The sequence below is a fragment of the Neopelma chrysocephalum genome, unplaced genomic scaffold, assembly GCF_003984885.1.
Source record: "Neopelma chrysocephalum unplaced genomic scaffold, ASM398488v2 Primary Assembly neopelma1_85, whole genome shotgun sequence".
Taxonomy (NCBI): domain Eukaryota; kingdom Metazoa; phylum Chordata; class Aves; order Passeriformes; family Pipridae; genus Neopelma; species Neopelma chrysocephalum.
In genome coordinates, this window is record NW_020897747.1 from 1,075,761 (window position 1) to 1,083,339 (window position 7,579).

The window sequence follows — 7,579 nt, forward strand, 5'->3', positions numbered from 1 at the left end:
CCCCTTTCACTCTCTCTTTGATAAACTAAGTGCTTTGACCTCTGCAGATCTTACTCTGTGGTCCTTCTCTCTAATCCCTTAATATGTTTTTGTAGCTTTTCTCTTAACACTCTCCAGTTTGGAATTATGGAGCACTCCTCAGATAAATCTTTTAAATGGTTGTTTTCTAAGACTTGAGAACTGTCCAGACCCTTCACTGTCTTCAGAGATGGGAGGTGAAGGATTGGTCATTCTATTTTTCTGTTCTGGACATGCCATTCATTTACTGAAAGACTTTTCACCAAAACTTAAATCCTTTTCATCCTTTTACTGAAGACAAAAATTTTCTTTTACCTCAGGCACGTCATTCAACTCACAGTCAATTTAAGTTTGGATATTTAAAAAGTATTTGTGTCAAACTCTGATATCTAGAAGAAATATTTTTGTCTTACGTGAAAGTAGTTACACAATTGCACGTGAATTTGTGGATAGTTTACATGTATATAAACTGCTCCAAATGCAGATGGATAAGCTTCCAGAAAGGTTTATTCCAGTCTGAGCTGAAGGTCTCCAAAGGGTTGGAAGGGACCTTAAAGATCATCCACCCCCTGCCGTAGGCAGGGACACTTTCCACTATCTCTGGTTGCTGCAAGCCCTTGGATGAGGTGTCCTGTCCCTCCTATGGTTTGTTTTTCATTAAAAGAACCCTGCACACACACAGAGGAGATGCTGTAGTGCTCTAATTAAACCCATGTTTCAGCCAAGTTGTTTGGTCTGCTGTGCAAAAATTGCACATTTTATGTAAAACTTAATTTGAGAGACTTGACAAACTGTACAGGGGAAAAAAATCAGGTAATGGATTGGTTGCTGCTCAGGATAAACACTTCTGCTGTTGTGTACAGAAGCATAATGTGCTGTGGTAATGCTTGGTTTGACACGGAACATGATGGATATTTTGTGCATAAAGTGGGGTAATTTAACAATCTGGTAGAATTAAGGCTTAACAACAAAAGACAGTGGGTTTTTTCATGCAGTTCAGATTTAAATTGGGGGAGCTGTAATCATTGCACAGTGCAAAAACTACAAATGGTTCAGAAAATGGGCTTAGAAAAAGTGATACCATTAACATTTAAAAATAAGAAGGTACCCAGGCAAAGTAACACTCTTTTCTGTTCTTATGAGGTATCAGCTCAAGGCCACTTGGATACTGTTCTAGAAAACTTTAGATTTATCAAAAACTGTTTCTAGACAACTTTTCCATGGAATTAAGTTCCTATTTACATCTATTATTTGTGTGGCCTCAATCACTGAAGGTGTCAATCATGTCTGAACAAGGCTGGATTCATGGAGTTGACTGTGTTTAAGAAGAGATTTTTTTGCTAGAACAGGAATATGATAAGATTTCTTTGTCATAAGAGGCAGAAATACTGCGTTTTCAGTGGCTGCAGTAGGACTGATGAGGATCATTCCTGCTTTGGTGCAGAAATTGCATTTTTGTCATGTTTGAATGAAACACTGCAGTGGCTTAAGGTTTTCAGGAGCTATAGGAACATCTAGAGCAATACACAACTTTTTGCTTGTTTTTCGTTAAATAGCTAAAAGGAGGCACAGAAGGAGATTTACAGTAGTCAAATTAGATGTACTGTAATGTAGCATTAAATTAACTCTCCTGTAATGATCCTTCACTGCACTGATTATTTAAAATCCTCTGATTTCCTCATTAATGCTTTGGATTTATTTTGCTTCCAACATGTGAAGTTGATTAAAGGGATGGAGTTCCTCTGCCATGAGGAAAGGCTGGGATTGTTCAGCCTGGAGAAGAGAAGCTTTGGGGTGACCGGATTATAGCCTTCCAGGACCTGAAGGAACCAACAGGAAAGATGGAAACAGACTGTTTACAAGGGCCTGGAGTGACAGGATAAGGGGGAATGGCTTCCCACTGCCAGAGGGCAGGGTAAAATGGGATATTGGGAAGAAATTGTTGGCTGTGAGGGTGGGGAGGCCCTGGCACAGGTTGCCCAGAGAATTTGGGGTTGCCCCTGGATCCCTGGAAGTGTCCAAGGCCAGGCTGGATGGGGCTTGGAGCAACCTGGGATAGTGGAAGGTGTCCCTGCCCTTGGCAGGGGGTGGGACTGGATAGGCTTTGAGGTCCCTTCCAACCCAAACCATTCCATGATTCCATGACGCAGCAACTACTGGGGACAGTGACTGTCATTCGCAGCACAGAATTCCTGTTTCTCTCTCCATGCTGTGAATGAAGAAGTTGCAAATCACCTCTAAAGATGTGAAAGTCAAACAAAGAGCTCTCAGGGACAGGGAAACAAACTCCTTTGATTCCCAGCCAAGCAGAGATGCAGTAAAGGAACGCTTTGCATTTCAGATGAAACACACCTTGGGATGTATAGATAATCCTGGCACCAGCTGGGGGGTCTGTGTGGAAAACAAAGGTCACCATCTCCCAGGCAATGCTCTCATTTGCATGCAGGAGGTGGCATTTGTTTTGCAGCATTTGAGTGTTTGCAAACAAGCCTGGGAAGCATTTTCACAGTGAGACTGTGTGGAACATATGGGGTTGTATTACAGTGTGCACACCAAATTCCTGTTTGTGGGGGGTTGTAGGGAAGTACTCAGGGGAGGGGGCTCTGAGGAGGACAGCAGAGAATCACAGAATTGTAACACATCCTGAACTCGGTGCTCTGAGCTGGGTGACAAGGTGAGGATCAGTCAGAGGTTGGACTCGATCTTGGGGGTCTTTTCCAACCTCAATGATTCTGTGTAAAGGTTTGCTCCGAACAACAACAGTGAGGAGCTTTAGATCCACAGTGGTCAGTGCCTTTCCTGTAGTTTGTTCCTGGTTTGCAGCAATTTTTCCTTAGACTCTCTCTCCCCCAGAATGGAAACCACAGGCACCCGGTCCTGTCTGGTCACAGTCTGCCCTCAGACAGGAGAAGTGGTTTTGCTGTAGCCCGAAGAGCCAACACTCCAGTGTGACCCATCCTCCCCAAGGAGGTTGTGGAGATGGCTGGTGGGATGAGTGAAATGAGGCTGGAACAGGCTGCCCACGGCAGTGGTGGAGTGGCCATATCTGGAAGTGTTCCAAAAACTTGTGAGTGTGGCACTTGGGGACGTGGTTTAGTGGTGAACATGGTAGTGGAAGACAGTTGGACTTGCTGTCTTGAAGGTCTTTTCCAACCTTAACAACTCTATGATCCAATGAAAAGAGTTTGTCCCATCCTAGGCCCACCTTTGGTAAACCTGTCACTAGGACAAGATTATGTTTCACATATATTTGTCAGCTGAATGAGCAGCATTTTCCACTGGTGTCATCATTTCTACAGCCAGTTGTCTTCAATACTCACCAGTCAGTGTCCAGGACCCCTCACAGATACCAGACTGTTCCTTTTCCTCATGGCTCAATAGAGGAAGTCTTCAAATTAAAGGAGATTTATAACGCAAACACAAAGAGATGATTATTTATCTGTACTTGGACTGAGATCCTTTGCACCTGGAGTAGGTGTGGAGGTTTTATCAAGAGTTTGCTCTGCTCATATGGTCCCTGTGAGGGCTGTGGGGCGTTCTAGTCATGGAATCATGGAATCATTAAGGTTGGAAAAGAACTCTGAGATCACCAAGGCACATTGAGGTTCCCTCCTCAGCCCCTATTTGCTTAAAAACCTGCTGAAGTTTGACCACAGATGCTTCAGGAGCAAATCTGGAAAAGCTTTTAGAGACTCAGGAGCTCTGCCAGAGGTAGAAGCTGTTCCCTGGTGAGTGTCCCTGAGCTGGGGGATGCACAGACACAGGACCTGGGGAAGGAGCACATCGATTTGGGTTGGAAAAAAATCCCAGCAGAGCATAAACTGAGCACTTCTGCTTTATGTTTCAGTGCTGGAAGGAAAGGTGGTCAAGTAAAATAATTGAGGAAACCCCTGAGTCAAACCTCCCCCCACTGTTTAGAGGAGCTATTAGTCACCTGTCAGAGCAATTAGTGGGGAAGGTAATTTGCATATAATTGCAGAATAATTGCCAATGTGCCAATGTTGGTTTGGTGGTTTTTTTTTTGTTAAAGCTAATGTAAGTTAATATGCCACTGATGTTCCTGATGTAGACACAAAACACATTTTAGTATACAATTAAAATGTATAAACAGGCATTAATCTGAGTTAAATTTCTCATGTCACTTCATAGGAAGGTGAACATAAAATCTAAGCTTTATTTCAGATACTCCAAGCTACATGTCTGTGACCAAGCAGCATTTTAAGTAGAGTAACAGGCTGGGGAGGAGCCCGTTGCACCCCCCACCCACTGTCAAATTTGGTGAGAGTTATTTTTAGGCTTCTAAAGTCATATTTCAAAGCTTAATGTTATTGGAAGTGTTCAAGGCCAGGTTGGATGGGGTTTGGAGCAACCTGGGCTAGTGGGAGGTGTCCCTGCCCATCATGGGGACTGGGACTGGGTGATCTTTAAGGTCCCTCCCAACCCAAACCATTCTGTGATATCCCCAAATTTGGGGAAATGATGGGAGCTCTCAGGTGTTCTGGATATGGAAGTCTCCCCTCTCAGTTGGTGAATTGATTGATTTCAATAATAACTCCTTGGGGAGGGTTGCAAAAAACCTGCATGCTTGTATCATCTTTTGGGAAGTGCATTTTGCAATCAAGTTAAATCATAGCTAATGTTTCCCTCTGAATTTTGTCCCTTCAGGTTTTTGCCTGGTTTGCTGTTCAGGTAAGTATTTGATTTGATTTAAGCACATTGAAAATAGAGCTATCGATTGCAGGACTATAATTTACAAAATTGCAGCATTTTCTTTATTGAAGCTCTGAAAAATAAAGCAGCAGCACAGCTGGCTGTTTAAGGTAAGTAGGCAGAGAGTGATCAACTCAAATAACATAAAACCAACATGAATTCTCTGCCATCCTCCTGTGCTGAGAGTGAAGAGATGAAGTTTTATTGTCATTAATGTTATTTTTGGATTGAGCTAAACTCAAATGGCTCAAAATCACCAGAGCTCTGCAACCAGAGGAAGAAAAGGTCTTTTGTGTCCTGTTAGTTGTGTGGTCTGATCATGGGAGATGTGAAATGAGGACATTTGTAGGGTTTTCTGCTTTATTTTTCAGAATCTTGTCTGAACTTGCGTCTTGTGGCTGCAGGAACATTTAGGGACATTTTTGTTCATTTTATTTTTAATGCCCTCCCTGGAGCAGCTCATGGTGTCTGTGGTTCACCTTCATCTTCTACCATCATGGAGTGGCTTGGGTTTGAAGGGACCTAAAGTCCATCCAGTCCCATCCCCTGCCAAGGGCATAGACACCTTCCACTGTCCCAGGTTACTCCAAGCCCCATCCAACCTGGCCTTGGACACTTCCAGGGATGGAGCAGCCACAGCTTCTCTGGGCAACCTGTGCCGGGGCCTCACCACCCTCAAAGGGAAGAATTCCTTCCCAATATCCAGTCTAATTTTTCCCTCTTTCTGTTTGTACCCATACTCCTTGTCCCATCACTGCAGTTCCTGATGAACATCCCTATCCTGCTTCCCTATAACCCCTTCAGACACTGGAAGGTGCTGTGAGATTTTCACTCAACCTTCTTTTCTCCAGGCTAAACATTCCCAGCTCTCCCAACCTGTGTCCATAGGGCAGATGCTCCAGTCCTCTTATCAACCTTGTGGCCTCCTCTCGACTTGCTCCAACAGTTCCATGTTCTTTTCATCCTGACATCCACCAGGAAAGAGCAAACCCATGGTTATTGAGTGAGGTAAGAACTCTTCACCTTACCTCTCCCCAGCATTACCCCAAGGCACCAGCAAGTCTCAGCTTCTACTCATTTTAGGAAGGCTTTGGTCAAGTTGCTCCTTGGGACGTTCATGTTGGATATTAGGAAGAATTTTCCCACTGGAAGAGTGGTTAAGCCCTGGCACAGTTGCCCAGGTCAGGGGTGGAGTCCCCATCCCTGGAGGGATTTAAAAGCCGTGTGGATGTGGCACTTGGGGACACGGGTTGGTGGTGGTCTTGGCAGTGCTGGTTGGACTTGATGTGGTCTTTCCCAGCCTTAATGATTCCATGATTCCTTAGGAATCCCCAGAGCTGCCCTGTGGTCAGCACTCCAAATGCCAACTGCTTCCTGCCTGTTCCTGTGAGAAATGCAAATATTTCCCCATTTAGTCTCCAAACAAATCCATCAAGTTCACTGGATTCCCTGGAAATCAGGAACTTCAGATTTTTGCAATATACGATTCTGCAGGCAGGAAATTATTTTTCAATGAATTTTTACATAACTCGAGGTAATTGAGTGTTTAATATTTGCAATATTTTTACATTTGCTTTCAGTGAGTATTTAAATATTTGAACATAAAATAAGTTCTTTCACCACACTAATAAAATCAAAGGGCCTAATAGTCACATTCATTATTAGAGTCAGTAAATTACCTTTGGTGAGTTTACTTTTACATCCAATATAAATACAGATTTATGAGCTTTCCTGTTACATGATTTATTTGCCCTTTTTATTCAATAAGACTATTTCCCTCTTCCTAAACATCCAATATACATGAAAAGGGACTAAAGTGGAGAGGAATTATTAAAAAAAAAATTTAAAAATAACAAACCAGGTCACAATTTCTTAAACTAGAAAGCTCAGGTAAAAATTTGAAGCTGTTTTTTTGATGGGAATCTTGTGTAGAAGAAAATGGTGGCTTGTGGAATAGGAGGAGACATATATTTGTGTGCTGCTGCTTTTACTGCTGGGTTATTGACTTCAGAGCGTGCTTCGAGCAGCCTTGAATTTGCAGCAGTAAAACACTTCCCATTGGTACACATTTGTATTTAATAAATTGTATTTTATGGAAGTAGAAGCCTGTATTTACCAATTGCTTTCTGGAACCTGTGGGATTTTTCATCATTCCACCGAGAACTATCTTAAAACTTCTGGTTTCTGAGTAACATCAGCCACTCTCATTCTTTCTGAGGCAGAGGAGAGACATGCATGGGAAAACCTGTGACATAGGAGGCTCTGAGGAAATATTAAAGGAGAAAAATACATTTCTGAGGATGGAAGGAGGAAGAGAAGAGCGTTAAGATCCAGCTGCTAATGGACTGTGTGGCATCTACCACTTCCAGGAGTTCTTAATGGCCTTTGTGACTTAGAAAAGGAAGATTTAAACTGAAGTTTAATAAATCTTTTGGGCCAACAGCTCAAAACAACAGCATATTTACCAGCCCATTAATGCACTTCATCCATTGTAGCATTTTGACTTACACTTTGTAGCTCTTAATCTGAAATAATTAACCAGTATTTGGATTCAATGTCTTTGATTTACACCCAAAGACATCTCCACTTCCATTTTAGGGCCATTTTGTTGCCTTGAAAGCTTCTGATGTCACGAGCCCAGTCGGCCTATTTCATTAGATAAATTTTTCACTGAGTTGGACGCCTTCGTTTTTAGGAAGGGGGAGGTAAAATAGGTGTCTGAATATGAAATGACTTCCCTATTTTCACTTCAAAGTCTATTTGGGCCTCTTCAAAGGGTTCCTTTGCCAAAGAGAAATCATGTTTTTTGAAAATGCTTAAAAAAAAAAGGCAAGAAAAAAAAGACTGTACT

At 42.5% G+C, this 7,579-nt stretch overlaps 1 long non-coding RNA gene across 2 annotated transcripts; it reads left to right on the forward strand.

Moving 5' to 3' along the window:
• Window positions 1-2,186: 2,186 nt before the first annotated feature.
• On the forward strand, window positions 2,187-7,157 carry LOC113971860. Of its 2 annotated transcripts, none has more exons than XR_003535675.1 (3): window positions 2,187-2,550; window positions 4,684-4,707; window positions 6,947-7,157. It is a non-coding gene; the product is annotated as an uncharacterized LOC113971860 (long non-coding RNA). The 2 variants fall into 2 exon arrangements; XR_003535676.1 differs by lacking the exon at window positions 2,187-2,550 and adding an exon at window positions 3,654-3,746.
• The last annotated feature ends 422 nt before the right edge of the window (window positions 7,158-7,579 follow it).